Source organism: Phocoena phocoena, chromosome 6 (genome assembly GCF_963924675.1).
Source record: "Phocoena phocoena chromosome 6, mPhoPho1.1, whole genome shotgun sequence".
Taxonomy (NCBI): Eukaryota; Metazoa; Chordata; class Mammalia; order Artiodactyla; family Phocoenidae; genus Phocoena; species Phocoena phocoena.
Genome location: NC_089224.1, coordinates 6,385,949 through 6,401,707, shown reverse-complemented (window position 1 = coordinate 6,401,707; position 15,759 = coordinate 6,385,949). Strand labels below are relative to the sequence as shown.

Sequence of the window (15,759 nt, the reverse complement as noted above, 5' to 3'; positions counted from 1 at the left end):
TTGGATTAAATATTATGGACTTAACTAAGGTAAGTGAATGAAATACATCTTATATTTTAACAGAAACCCAAGGTAGAAGAGGGAAGCTGGTATGAGATGAAGTTACTCATATTCAAGCTACTTCTTCACCAACCAGCACTTATTGCGACAAAGAGAACTAATTTGTGAATTTATGCTTCTCAGCTGGGGATGGTATTAAGGTTTGTTTTCCATGACTTCAACCTCAGTTTCTTTTCTACTTTAAAACTTGAGCTTCTGGTGCAAGGGATTTATTTCTCTTGCCGTGAATAAACCACTGTATAACTGTGTTTGAAAGCTGTCCTGTTCTAATATGGCTAAAACATTCAGATAAACATGAAATGGGCAGCATACGAGAGACATTCCAAAATTAACTGTTGGATGAATAAACAAAGTTCTAATAGTGTTTAGAGTTATTAGATTGACTAAAGAAGGGTCTTTAAGTGTTTTACGCAAAATTACTTCAAATAACTGTAGCAGGGATAAAGTTGCCAGAAACCTTTTTCTAGTTGGAAAGAACCCCCCTGCCCCCCCCCACACGGTCGGCCCTCCATATCTGCTGGTTCTGCATCTTAAGATTCAACCAACTGTGGATCAAAAATATTGGGAAAAAATTCCAGAAAGTTCCAAAAAGTAAAATTTGAATTTTCCATGGCGACTATTTACATAGTGCCTACCTTGTATTAGGTATTATAAATAATCGATTGAAAGTATACAGGAGGGTGGTGTGTATAGGTTATATGCAAATACCATGCCATTTTATATAAGGGACTTGAGTATCCACGGATAGATTTTGGTATCCGAAGGGGTCCTGGAACCTATCTCCCGGTGGATAACGAGGTACAGTTGTGTGTATATTATACATATACAAGCATATGTGTATACACATATATGTGTGTATGTACACACACACACCCACTTTTTTCTGTTTGGTGATGGGAGAAGAACAAGACAGTAAGAACACGACAGACGAATGAGAACAATCTGAGACCCGTGTTCTTTCTGCAGGAGTTAGCTTTCGAACTAGCATCTGGTGCCTATTACCTTCTCCTTGGTAAGTGGAAAGGAAAGATTTTTTTTTTTTTAATCCCAAAGCTTTTCATGGAGGAGTAAAAAGCTTGTTCCCAAGATTAAATTTAAAACCATTAAAGCAGCAAGTAACATTATCAGCTTGATAACCTATACCACCATTATCTAAAACAGGACCTGGCCCAACAGAGATGCAAACAATGTTTTCTCTGGGTATTTATTTCCATTTCAACGTAGTTCTCAATTGTCTGTGTTCTTAGAGGTTGCTTTTATAGAAATACAGACTGAGTCTGGAATCCATTAAATCTTATTTCTTACATCTGCATTTTCTTGTTAAAGGAGTAGTAAGTACCCGCTACGTTCTGAGCTAGGCACTAGCTCAGCATCAAGGAGCAGACACAGTCTCTGCCCTTATGAAGCCCACCGTGAGACACGGAGCAAATGTCTGCACTTCCTCTGCGTGTGACAGTGGGGAAACCATGGTGCTTTGACAGGTGGCCCTCATTCAACCTCAAGACAGGTGGGCAGGAAGGCGTCCTGGAGCCATGAGGTGAGAGTGAGACGAGAAGGATGATTTAAAAAGTACTGACACCAAAGAAGTGAGGAGGAAAAGATAATAGCACACAATGAATTGTGTGCATGTGATTCAGATAAAAAATGAATAGACGGAAGATCTAAATCTTTGGAAGGTAGAATTAAAATATGAAAAAAACTGAAGAGGAAAAGTTACAAAAGGGCATTTGCAGTATAATTACAAATACCAGCATACTTATTATGTGTCAGGCACTATTCTCTGTGCTTTACTTTTATTAACTTATCTAACCTCCCAACATCACAATGAGGTTAGTACTATTAATGTCCCCATTTTACAGATGAGGGGACTGAGGTCAGGGATAAATGACTGCCTAAGATCACTCAGCTAGAGAGTAATGAAGCCAGGACATAAACCTAGGCTATCCTGGGTTTATAAGAAATCTTGTTAAAAGTAAAATGAAAGAAAAAGAAAAAACACTAGCTATACCTATCTATGAATGGCTAAGAATTGATCTAAGGTCTAAGAACTGATACTGACATTGAATATAATGTCAATACAAGGCACACATCGAGCTTATTATTATGTGATGGGAGCTCTCTCCCCTCCCCCTCTTCCCTGCCCTTTGTGGCCTGGAGATACCCCAGGAATGGGGAAGGGGGTGGGGGCATGGTAGCCTTCGGCAACAAAGAGGGCTTTTCAAGGTTGGGAGGGGCCACGTGTTCTTTCAGAGTACCAAGTTAAAAAATACAGTAGTGGAGGGATGCAGATTTTGAAAGAAGATGTGATGAGTGTTTCTGGAGAGAAACTAACCTGGGCAGGTATGTCTAATTTTGGAAGAGTAGGGACAAATGATCTCCCTCCCCAAAACTGCAAAAACAAGCAAACGCTGTGATGGAGATTCAGGCAATAATTTTCTTCCCTGAGTCTAACCACTGGGCCTAAAGAAGCAGAACTGGATGGGAAAGACACAGATTTTGGTTTACAACAGACACCAGAATTGGTGAAGATATTTAAGTCATGGAAGGAGATTTGGAACTTGCTGATTTCTAAGGCAAAAGATGACAGCTTGGGGAAATGAGCCAGATGAGGACTGTTGGAAACAGAGGGAATGAAGGAGGGGAGGAAGGGGGAAAGTGAAGACGAGAGGGGGCCCACAGCAGACACCTTCCTGTCCCAGGGACTGCTTGGGCAGACCATCCATCGGAAGGTCTGGACGTGCTACCTTGCATTCCTACAGGACAAGGGGACAAGAGCTGGAAGAGAGTGTGTTCCCAATTTCTCCATCTTCCCTCACCTCTGTACGGTTTGGAAATAACTCCAAATATGTAAACTAGGTTATGTGCCAGTAACTACAACTCTTGGTATATATTTTTCCTGTTTTCTTTGTCTTAAAAATTACCAAACAAAAGCAATATTTTTTTTCGAGTCCATCTCTTAAAGTAAGGGAAATAAAAGCAAAAATAAACAAATGAGACCTAATTAAACTTAAAAGCTTTTACACAGCAAAGGAAACCATTGACAAAATGAAAAGACAACCTACTGAACGAGAGAAACTATTTGCAAATGATATGACTGATAAGGGGTGAATATCCAACATATATAAACAGTTCATATAACTCAACATCAAGAAAAACAAACAACCCAATTAAAAAATGGGCAGAAGAACTGAATAGAGACATTCTTCCAAAGAGGAAATGCAGATGGCCAACAGGCACATGAAAAGATGCTCAACATCACTAATCATGAGGAAAATGCAAATCAAAACCATGATGAGATGTCACCTCACACCTGTCAGGATGGCTATCATCAAAAAGAACATAAATAACAAATGTTGGCGAGGATGTGGACAAAAGGGAAACCCCTGTACCCTGTCGGTGGGAATGTAAATTGGTGCAGCCACTGCGGAAAACTGTATGGAGATTTCTCAAAAAACTGAAAATAGAACTACCATACAACCCAGCAATTCCACTCCTGGGTATATATCTGAAAAAACCAAAAACACTAATTTGAAAAGATACGTGCACCCCTAAGTTCATAGCAGCATTACTTACAATTGCCAACATATGGAAGAAACCTAAGTGTCCATCAACAGGTGAATGATTAAAGAAGAAGCAGTGTGTGTATATATATATATATATATATACACACACACACACACACACCAGACACATACATACATACAATGGAATACTACTGAGCCATAAAAAAGAATGAAATTTTGCCATTTGCAGCAACATGGATGGACTTGGAAAGCATTATGCTAAGTGAAATAAGTCAGAGAAAGACAAATACCATATGATATGACTTACATGTGGAATCCACAAAATACAACAAACTATGTGTATATAACAAAAAGAAGAACACTCATAGAGAACAAACTAGTGGGTACCAGTGCGGGTGAGGGGCAATATTGGGGGCAGGGAGGTACAAATTGTTGGGTATAAGATAAATAGGCTCAAGAATGTATTGTACAACATGGGGAATATAGCCAATATTTTGTAATTACCACAAATGAAGTTACCTTTAAAATTTGTATAAAAAATTTTTTTAAATTGAAAAAAATTACAAAAGCAATACACACTTTGTTGTACAAAATCCAAACAATATAGAAGTATATAAAGTAAAGGTAAAAGCTGCCCCCTTCCCTCTCCCCAACAAATCTCACCTCCTAGAGGAAATCATTGTCACTAGTTGTTGTGTTTAGACATTTTATGCTCATGCAGACATATTAAATGTATGTCTGTAGATATGTATATTGATAAGTATGTATAGATTCTTCTTTCATGTATGTATAGCTTTATCCTGTTATCTAATTCTTTGTAACTATTGCACAACATTGCAAAGTATGGCTGTTCCATCATTTTTTTAAATTAAAAAATGTTTTTGGCTGCACCACGTGGCTTGCGGGATCTCAGTCCCCCAACCAGGGGCTGAACCTGGGCCTTGGCAGTGAAAGCCCAGAATCCTAACCACTAGGCCACCAGGGAACTCCTGGCTGTTCCATAATTCATGTGACCTTTTCCTTATGGACATTTCCGTTGGCTCCATGCTGTGACAATGATCATCCTTATGCATAAATCTCTACACCCGCCCTTGCCTGGAATCCTTCCTACAAAAGGCTCAAGACTGTACGCGCATTAAGGACAGGAACCTCATCTGCTTTGCTCACCACCATCTAACACAGAGCAGTTGCTCGATAAATATTATTGAATTGCTCTAAGGGTATCTTTGAAATGCCTCTAGATGTGTTTTCTCCTCTGCGTAATGTCCACTCTCCACCCTACGGTCCAACTATTTTGAGGTACTGTCAAGAATCAGTCAGTCCGTATGGCAGGTGGAGACAGATGCTCTTCTAGCAGGAGAGGGGGAAAATCCGGAGGAAGACCAAAATAGAGCAGATAGTCGATAGACCAGAATAAAAGCAGATGGAAGGAGGGGCTCAAGCCCGGCCTCCCTTTCTGAACTTTAGGGGAGGGGCCCATCGGGGAGGCTGCAGCATGGGGTAGAGATGATGTTGTGGGTATGCGGGCAGGGGGAGCTAAGCAGTCCCTTCCCACCTCTTCTGTGCAGTCTCCTTGGCTCTCGATGGAGCCGGAGAGCGTAGACGTTTCCACCTGCTGTCAGCAACAGAGTTAAGAACCAGGGCTGCCAGGAGCCACCACGTAAGGAGTAAGGCGACGTGCAGGGAAGCGACGGGGTGGACGGCTTAAGCCGGAGCCTGGCCCGCGGGCTCAGAGGATGCCCATGAGAGCCGGAGGGGAGATGAGCGCCCACAGCGGGGCAGGCGTGGGGAGGGGCCCACAGGCTGGGGTGCAGCAGGTGAGCAAGGTCAGTACACCTGGGAGCCAGGAGTGGGTGGCAGGGATGGCGGGTACCGGCCAAACTGCTGCCAACACCTCGAGGGCGCCACCCTCCTGTCGCCCCTGGGCACGGGAGCAGCCGGAGGGATACGTGCACTGCAGGCAGGCATTTGCGCTGGGAGAGCGCGCAAGCAAGTGCCGATGACAATTTAGAGCCTGGACCAGAAGACTCAGTCCTGAGAGAAGCACCCTGTGTTGAGGTCAGACCCCCATTCTGCAGCATTTCTCTCACTTTACTGGCATAAAATCTGTAATAAGCTCCAAGAAGAAGGAGGGCCAACGGAAACACGATGCCACCTTGAAATGGATGAGTTCTGTTACAGACTTTTGAGTAGTTTCTCCTTTCTGGCACTTCATTTTCCAAGAAAGCTTAAAGACCCTCGGCACCAAGGGCATCGCGCTCCGTGCTAGTTATTGCAGAACTCTCTGGCCGCACATACTTATAGCTGATCACAATGTTGTGTTAGTTTCAGGTGTACAGCAAAGTGATTCAGTTATACATATATATACACGTTCTTTTTCATATTCTTTTCCATTACGGTTTATCACAGGATATTGACTATGGTTCCCTGTGCTATACAGTGGGACCTTGTTTATCCTGCAGAGTTTTTCTTAAAAGTATTTTTTACACAATATTTTCATGGTACCTATGTGGTGCCAGGTGCTTGTATCAGAAGACAGGAATGACAAATTTTCATAGTGACTTTTCTATAACTTAAAAAGTCAAAAATAGATTTCATAACCAAAAATGACATGCCTATTAACAATTTCCTTCCATTTTCTCTGTCCCAGCTAGGTTTTTTCAACATCTTTAGTTTGATATAAAGCCTTTATGTATTTAAGCTTTATCAATAAATAATATCTAATTCAGCAGACTATGAAAAACTGGTTACAGTCGGAAGGTTGCTCGGCAAGCCTGAGATCTGATCATCTTGCTGGGTTTTTTTTTTTTTTTTTTTTTAATTTATTTATTTTTGACTGTGTTGGGTCTTCGTTTCTGTGCGAGGGCTTTCTCTAGTTGCGGCGAGCGGGGTCCACTCTTCATTGCGGTGCACGGGCCTCTCAGTCTCGGCCTCTCCTGTTGCGGAGCACAGGCTCCAGACGCGCAGGCTCAGCAGTTGTGGCTCACGGGCCCAGTTGCTCCGTGGCACGTGGGATCTTCCCAGACCAGGGCTCGAACCCGCGTCCCCTGCATCGGCAGGCGGACTCTCAACCACTGCGCCACTAGGGAAGCCCCATCTTGCTGGCTTTGAAATCTCCATGCGTGCTCTTCCACAATAGGGATTGCTGAACAGACTAAATTCAGACTCAGGCCACCTGTCCCATGGACAGCTGTGGGTACAATGATCACGTCTCTTCTTTGGGTTCCCTGTTCTCACCCCCAGGTAGACTATTCCCTTCTTGATAATATATTCTTTCTTTTGACTGGGCACATAAAATTGAAGCAGGAAATATTATTCTGTATTTAATCATTTTCTCAAAACTCTACCTCTATGCCTTGAAGAGCGTGTATCCCTTTCCTTGATTATTAGAAACTCTAGGATGGTCTAGTTATTTTTCCCCAATGTTCTTATCAATCCTTCTTATCAGTCAGTCTTCCCTTGAGGGTCAAAATTAAGTCTGTACTAACAGAACCCAGTCTTCCTCCAAGATGAAAATGTCAGTTCATCACCACAAGTTCTGCTCATAGCTGGAACAGTGTTTTCATATATTATGTTAATATTCCATACATATTGGTTGATTTGATTTCAAAAATTTTTCTAGGAATACTCTTCACAATGTTGTACTATATCATAGAATACCACATATTTTCTTCATTAATGAATTAGATATTAATGAAAAGGAGAAAAATAAATCTTTAACTTGTGCTCCATTGGGGTTGAAAGTCAAAATCAATGAACACAGGATTAATGCAAAAGCTTTTCAGGATGAAACTCAGTAACTGAGGAAGCACGGTGTCTGCCATGCTTCCTCTGGCATGTTCCATATGGTGCCACAGTTGGGAGGCAAGAAACCCGAACGGTATGAAGGCAGGGATGATGGGTGGCTTTAGCTCATCACGCCTGTAATCTCCATCAGGTCCACACTCCCAATCAGCTCAATCTAAACTAAGAACCACATGCTGGCCACGTGTGCAAGCTTTTAAGCAAGTGCCCTGGTTCCAACCGGGTAGCTGCATCTCAACTTCATCTTCTGGGGCAGAGAGGTGAGGGGCTCAGGTTTATTTCATGTCCAAGTGACCAATGTGTTGGAGAAAAAGGAGAAATTCTTAGCAGAGCAGAATGACTTAGACCAGAAATTCTCTAGCTCATCAAGGCTGACTCCTAAGGCAGGAAGCTGCAAAAACCACTGCTTTGCGTAATTCACAGAACAAGCAGCAGGACCGTTATCTGCCCAGATCGCTGGTGGCCTCCTGTGGCCCCGGGCTCTCTGAAAAGCTTGTATCTGTCCTATTTCCATTTCCTCTAGCCTCCTCTGGTAGGCAGTTTCCTGGCATCCCCACAAGTAGTGGGGGACAGCCGTCCCGTCCTTACCCATGACAGCTCAGCTGTCAGTGACCATCAGACAGTCACAGCGCAGTTGGAATTCACAGCTCCAAACAGCCAGCGGCTTCCTAAGGTTACACGGTTGTTGGCCTCTGCAGCAACCGTGGATCGTGTACAAAAACCCTGGGGCGGGAGCCTTGGACGATGGCTTCGAGAATAGCTCCATCTCTGCCGCCCCACCGATGCTCTGGCTTATTTAGTGTCCTGACAAGCCAAGCAAGTGTGAAGGGCATGCTCTCCACGAAGATGGGTACTTCACAGATGGCAGGTGCCAGAGTGGCTCCACGGGCAGACTCTGTCCCTGTGGTGGGGATGAGAGTGGCACCAGGGACCTCGGGCCAAGGGTTTGGGGAGCACTGGCTGGTAGGCAGCAACAGGAAGCCCCCCTGCGTGAAGGAGTCAGGGAAGATTCGTTCCCAGGGTGTTCAACAGCTGACTCCAGAGCTGGCTGGGAAGAATTTGAGGGACCTAAAATTCTAGCACAGCGGATAATGTTTGAGCCAAATAAGTGGTATTTTTCGTATTAGTTACTGTGATCCCATTTCATCCCGGGCTGAAGAAATGCAGTTCTACTGGCTTGTATGGTACATACACGATCATACCTGAATAGTCCTGCGGGGGCCCCGCTAGACCACATGATTTGCTCAAAGTCACAGCTAGTGACAGAAGCAAGATTTAGAAACAAAGCCTTTAAGATTCTTTCCCCTAAACCACAGATTTACCAAGAATTACTCACCAATATATACTTAAAAACAAACAGGAGGGTTTCCCTGGTGGCGCAATGGTTGAGAGTCCGCCTGCCGATGCAGGGGACACGGGTTCGTGCCCTGGTCCGGGAAGATCCCACATGCCGCGGAGCGGCTGGGCCCATGAGCCACGGCCACTGAGCCTGCGCGTCTGGAGCCTGTGCTCCGTAACGGGAGAGGCCACAGCAGTGAGAGGCCCGCGTACCGAAAAAAAAAAAAACCCAAACGAACAGGAAAATGAATTCCTTATTTTTGCTCAACACCCAGGGGATATATAGCCATGAACAGACGGCTGCACTCAGCTCTGTGGAGTGATTTGTGCCCGATTCCAGGGCTGAGAATGCCAACTGCATCAGGGCAAACTAAGAATGCTGACTCTGTTGCTGGGTAGCTGTCTTCAAATGATCTTTTTTCTTTTGAAAAGGAAAACAAATTCGGACAGATGTGTCCACTTAATGATCTGAAATGTCAAGCCACAATTTAGGGAAAAAATCTGGCAGAGAATCCTAGTACTGGACATATGTTCTTGTACATTTCTCCAAAACTCCCTGGGAAAAGAAAAAGAATATTTCACAGTGGAAGCTGAATGCTTCTAGCTATATTGGACTCTCATTTCACACACGCACTTTCATGCCATATTCTGATTTTACAGAAACACCAGCTTAAACACCAATATATCTAAGCTGAGACAACCACCACTACCAGGAATAAGGGTCTGGGTGCTATGGCATGGATGTAAACGATGCTAGGGGCATGAACCCATACAGGTTTGCATCTGTAACTTATTTTTATTTTATTATTTTTTTTAATAGAACTTCCTATTGGAGTGTAATTGCTTCACAATACCCTGGTAGTTTCCGTTGCACAACAAAGTGAATCAGCCATATATATACACATGTCCCCAGATCCCCTCCCTCTTGAGCCCCCCTCCCACCCGCCCTATCCCACCCCTCTAGGTGGTCAGAAAGCCCCAAGCTGGTCTCCCTGTGCTATGCGGCTGCTTCCCACTAGCCATCTATTTTACATTCGGTAGTGTATATATATCGATGCTACTCTTACTTCTCCCCAGCTGCACCCTTCCACCCCATGTCCTCAAGTCCATTCTCTATGTCTACCTCTTTATTCCTGCCCTGCAACTAGGTTCGTCAGTACCATTGTTTTTTTTAGATTCCATATATATGTGTTGGCATATGGTATTTGTTTTTCTCTTTCTGACGTTAATTTATGCTACACCTTATTCCACAAAGGACTTCAAGCAGTTTACAAAGACACACAGAATACAACAATATTACAAAACTTTAAAACAGGAGGGGGAAAAGATGGATAAAGAAAGAACAAGAAGAAAAAAGAGGAAGCAAAAACAAGATTTTAAAAGTGCATATGTGAGGGCCAAGGGGTCCTGCGTGTACAGTCCTGGGACACCCTTCACAGAGAAGACACTCAGGCGGCACCCCCTGAGCTGGGCAGCAAGGTGGCCTTGCACCCCACCCCCGCCCCATACTTCGAATGGATGGGCCACAATTTGGCATGAATTTTCTAGCAGGGAAACCTGGTCAGGACTGTGTTAAACAAACCAGTTGTTCGGAAAGAGTGCGATATTCTTGGCGCAAAGACCAGCTGGGATGTTTTTTCCAGGGGGCCTCGTTATGGTAAACGCAGTGATGAGCCTCCCTGGGCTGTCTTCCTAGAGGCTGTCAGTGGAGACCAACGGCACTGCACCAAAACACAAGTCAGTGTAACAGTTGCGTGGAGACCAAGTTGGGAATTTAAGTTCAACACTGATTTGAAGATCACACTTTGCAAACATTCCTTAAAATGTTTACTGAGTACTTGTAGTGAGGTGGATGGACCTAGAATCTGTCATGCAGAGTGAAGTAAGTCAGAAAGATAAAAACAAATACCATATGCTAACACATATACATGGAATCTAAAAAAGCAGTACTGATGAACCAAGGGGCAGGACAGGAATTAAGACATAGACATAGAGAATGGACTTGAGGACACGGGGAGGGGGAAGGGGAAGCTGGGGCGAAGTGAGAGAGTGGCACTGACATATATACACTACCAAACGTAAAATAGATGGCTAGTGGGAAGCAGCCGCATAGCCCAGGGAGATCAGCTCAGGGCTTTGTGACCACCTAGAGGGGTGGGATAGGGAGGGTGGAAGGGAGGCTCAAGAGGGAGGGGATATGGGGATATATGTATACGTATAGCTGATTCACTTTGTTATAAAGCAGAAACTAACACACTATTGTAAAGCAATTATACTCCAATAAAGATGTGGAAAAAAATGTTTACTGAATCATCTCCTATTCCGTGTTTCATCCCTCAGTGAGTGATTACATGCCTTCTCCATGTGCTCTGATTTCAACAAGGAAGTCACCTTGACCACGTGCGGGACCCGTATTTCCAAAGGCAGATTCTGACCCTGGTAATGACGGGAAAAAAGATGTAAACTTACAGGGCAGCATGGTGACTTTAGGCTGGACTGAGCAAATAATTTCCCCACCAGAGCATGGTTAGGTATTAAAGGAGTTATCAATATAGGCCAAAGAACATTTATTTATGGAAGGTCTTAAACACTGATACTAATGTTCCTACAGCAAAATGAGGATATAAATACACTAGATGATGTTTTGAAGACTCAACTACAAAACTCTGAATACAGATGTGGAAAAGAGTACATAATGTACAACAGTTAGCAGAACAGGCAATTTCTGGGGCTCTAAGAATATATGCAGTATGTTTAGCGATTTACCTTCATAAAGGTATGAAAAAGACATGTTGCCGGTTTAGCACGTCGTATAATGGATACATATGTGATGTTTAATAAATATTGTGGAAGAGGAAGTGGGTAATACTGTTTCTAGAAATCATTAAAGCAGTATCCTTCTTTTCCTATATTAATTGAATGATCTTCTCTCTTACATCTTTGCTTCATTGTAATTTTCCGGAACTTAATGCATAGCCAAAAGTAAGCTGAAGTTAGTTATCAAAAGGGTTATGCTCAGAGATGGGATGCTACTGTGAAGGTAAGTGAGTGACAGGGAATGTTCATTCTCACCCCGAAGAAGGCAGACAGATGCCAGGAAGTCTCAAACCACCACTTTGGAAAACACTGTAGCTCATTAAACACTGCCAAAGGAACTCAAGGACTGAACAGCTGTGAGATCACAAGTGAGGTGACTCATCAATTTGTTAACTTTTCTCCTCAGAGGCCCTGGGTTTCTAATAGGTGTACAGATGGGCCACACACAAGGGAGACGATGACCCAAAAAGAAAGGAAAAAGGAAAACGGCAACACGAATCTCATCTGTGTGGGGTGGCAGCTGACAGAGCAGCGGGGACCAGGGGTGTGTTGCACGGTGAGAAGAATCAAGGAAGCACCACCAGGCACGAGGAAAGGGTTACTAATCCTTTGTTCTGGCTGGTCCACGGGGATCCGTCCTGCTGAATAATCCTTGTGCGGCACAAACACCGAGCCAGTAGCTCGGTCATCACAGCAATGTCACAGCAAGCAGGGGACCAGTGAAGGAATGTGGCCCTCCCTGCATGGCGCATCTTTGTAAAAACTCCTGCCTGGCTGCCAGATGATTTTTATTCTCCTCTTCTAAGTTTTCTGTTCAATATATATACTTCCCTCTTTCAGAATATTTAGGAATAAAATTGCTACTTAAGACAACTACAAGTGAACAGAACATCACTTAGTAGCTTCGAAAGCTTCACAAGCATCTAACCCCTGGGCAAGAGGTCCATCCTGGTACCTCTTTTCTAACTAAAACCATCCCATGAAGGCTTCCCAGAGCTGGAGTTCCCCGTTTTCCCCGGCATTCACCCAGTGGGCGGCTTTGCCCCACTGCATCTTTTCTAAGCAGCGGGGGGCACATTTTATAGAAACACTACTATTTATATCCATTTGCATTTTGATTCAATAGTAGGCTATTGGACAGAATTGCAAATCAGACTGCAGGTGCCTGTGTTTCACTGCTGCCATTTTTCCCTCCTGATACCAGCTGGTTAATTATGCCGTCGAATCCCATCACCCTGCTACACTGGTAGAGCAGGGGGGCGACACAGAACGGGGTGCAGGAGGATGGCTGTCCCGAGAGCAGACACCCTGCCCAGGAGGGGAACGGGACGTACACACAGAGACGTGAGAGCTCGCGGGGGAAGACATCTTATGTGGGGGCCGGCTGCCAGCTCGTGGAGGTTTATAAATCGGAACAGGAAAGTCAGCTCCTTCAAAGTGCCAGGATAGTGTTTCCAGCATCCCTGAATAAGTATGTTTAATTATCAGCATTTTAGACGTGAAGTATTCCATGTGGAAGAAAAATTATACTTCTTCAAAATCCACCCAAAGTCTCAGAAATCAATCCTAAATATTCTGAAGCAGTTTTTAAAAACTGTATACATTTTGCAGCAATTGAGATATGTTCAATTATGTTGCTCAGGGGTAAAAAGGGTTGCCTTTTAAATTCCTCTCAATACCTAAATGGACATCACTGGTTTATTAACACATACGCCCACCCCCAGTTCCCGCACTCTGAGCCCCTCTGACAGGCCTGGCCATGTGCCCACCGTGCTTGCCTGGTGTCTGCTGACCGGAGATGAGCTTCATAGCACCGAACCCCACAATGACCTCTTATATACTAAGGCCTTCGTGAGCGAGGAAGCTGTTTCTGCAGCTTCCTCATTTCCTAAGACAGTAGGATGCAGAAGCCATTTTCCCCCTGCAATTTCTATTCACAAAACACTGTCATTTTAAAAAAGGGCATTTTTTCCCCCTAAGCTGCTAAACTCAAGACCTCAGAGGAGCAATTTAATTGAACCCTGTGGCTATGTAAAGTCTTGTTTTCTGAAGCTGATGCCAGTCTGTTAAGTCTTTCTTCTGGCGAGCACAGACTACCATAAGGGTTACCGTCACAGTTGAAAGGAAACAAGTTTGACTGTATTTGCCTCCTAAGTATTCCCACTTTAATTTTAAAGATTTCTCAATGAAAGGATCCATAGCCTTACATAGTGCCAATAGCAGTACTTTCCTGTACCCCTGCAGAATTGTTAAAAACTAGTGGCTAGGGCTTCCCTGGTGGCTCAGTGGTTGAGAGTCCACCTGCCGATGCAGGGGACACGGGTTCGTGCCCCGGTCCGGGAAGATCCCACATGCCGCAGAGCGGCTGGGCCCGTGAGCCATGGCCGCTGAGCCTGCGCGTCCGGAGCCTGTGCTCTGCAACGGGAAAGGCCACAACAGTGAAAGGCCCGCGTACCGCAAAAAAACAACAACAAACAAACAAAAAACTAGTGGCTATACTTCAAAGTACATTTCATTAACATTTTGTATTTTCCGGTTCTAGAAATATGCACACATGTACGTTATCTTGCTCTTTTCTGCACAGGACTTTTGTAAATAATTTGCCCACGGGACTTCCCTGGTGGTCCAGTGGGTTAAGAGTCCTCACTCCCAATGCAGGGTGCCCGGGTTCGATCCCTGGTTGGGGAACTAGATCCCGCATGCCGCAACTAAGCCCCGGCGTAGCCAAAGTGAATAAATAAATAAATGTTTTAAAAAATTATTTGAAAAAAAAATAACTTGTCCACAATCAGCTGGGGGCGATATCTGCGGTTTTATTGGATCCTGCTGGTATGTGAAACCTTCCCAGCACCAAGCCTGCAACTTTCCCTTCTCAAAAGCTGTCCATCCCTTTTCCGGCGTTATGACAGCTGACTTCATGGCCATGGCCCATTAGACCGTGTTGTGCTCCTCCGAAATGAAGGCTGAAGTAAGAGTCAGGTGGGATGGTCTTTGCTCATGTGCTACTGGAAAGAATTTCAATCACTTCTCTCGAGGAAGAGGGGAGATAAAATCTTGAAATTAATAAATGTTCCTGATAAAAAGTCTAGGCTAGGTACTAGGAAATTAAACAGACTCAATACAGCATCTAACCACGTGGGTGAGTGATGCATTGGGGCCTGAGAGTAAGATACTACCACTTTTACACGGTCACCGGTACCTGAGAAACTCAGGTTAGGTCTGCTTATCAACAGAGACTATTTCAGCACTACATCTAATAAATATTCTGAACAGTGCAGCAATACCTCCTGGTTCATGGCCCCTGCGCTGACTGCAGCAGCCTCTGTGAGCCCATCCTGGCATGATTCCAGCTCCTTCCTAAGCCTCTTTAGCAAGAAGACAGTAAAGGAGGTATGGGGGGAGGGGCGGAAAGGAGGGGTGGGAGGCAGAAAAGAAAGATGAATGGGGGGTGGGGTACACTGAATCGCAACCAGGCCAGTTTATTTCTGTTCTTTGAATGGAAAATCTTAATAGTCTATGCTCTTTGGTCTTGACATTTCTAAAAGCCACTGTCAGATTTTCCTTCCGGTGTAAATTAACAAGTAAAAATATTTGGTCTATTAGATTTACTATTTTTCAGTGTTACAAAGATTTGCATTTACTCTAATGGGATATTGGGCGCTTTGTCCATTAACTCTATACTAAGTATTTCTGTGATTAACCTGCACTCTATACTCAAATATACAAAAACACAGGGGCTCCTTAGTATTCGTGGGTTCTGTCTGTTAATTTGCTTACTCTCTAAAATGTACTTGTAACTCAGAATCAGTACTTGGGACATTTCTGTGGTCATTTGACAACACGTGCAGGGCAGGGAAATGCGAACAGGTGGGCACAAGATGACGCTCTTACTCTGGTACTGTGAACATGTCCTTTACAGCGCCTGTTTAGTCTCCTTCTTTCTTTCTTTCTTTAAAAAATTAATTTATTTTTGGCTGTGCTGGGTCTTCGTTTCTGTGCGAGGGCTTTCTCTAGTTGCGGCGAGCAGGGGCCACTCTTCATCGCGGTACGCGGGCCTCTCACTGTCGCGGCCTCTCTTGTTGCGGAGCACAGGCTCCAGAGGCGCGGGCTCAGCAGCTGTGGCTCACGGGCCTAGTTGCTCCGCGGCACGTGGGATCTTCCCAGACCAGGGCTCGAACCCGTGTCCCCTGCATTGGCAGGCAGATTCTCAACCACT

General features: G+C 44.3%; 1 protein-coding gene across 4 annotated transcripts in view; it reads right to left on the bottom strand.

Moving 5' to 3' along the window:
- Positions 1 to 15,759, bottom strand: part of GALNT7 (polypeptide N-acetylgalactosaminyltransferase 7) — a 115,938-nt gene that overhangs the window by 24,412 nt on the left and 75,767 nt on the right. The gene's annotated exons all lie outside the window — the stretch shown is intronic.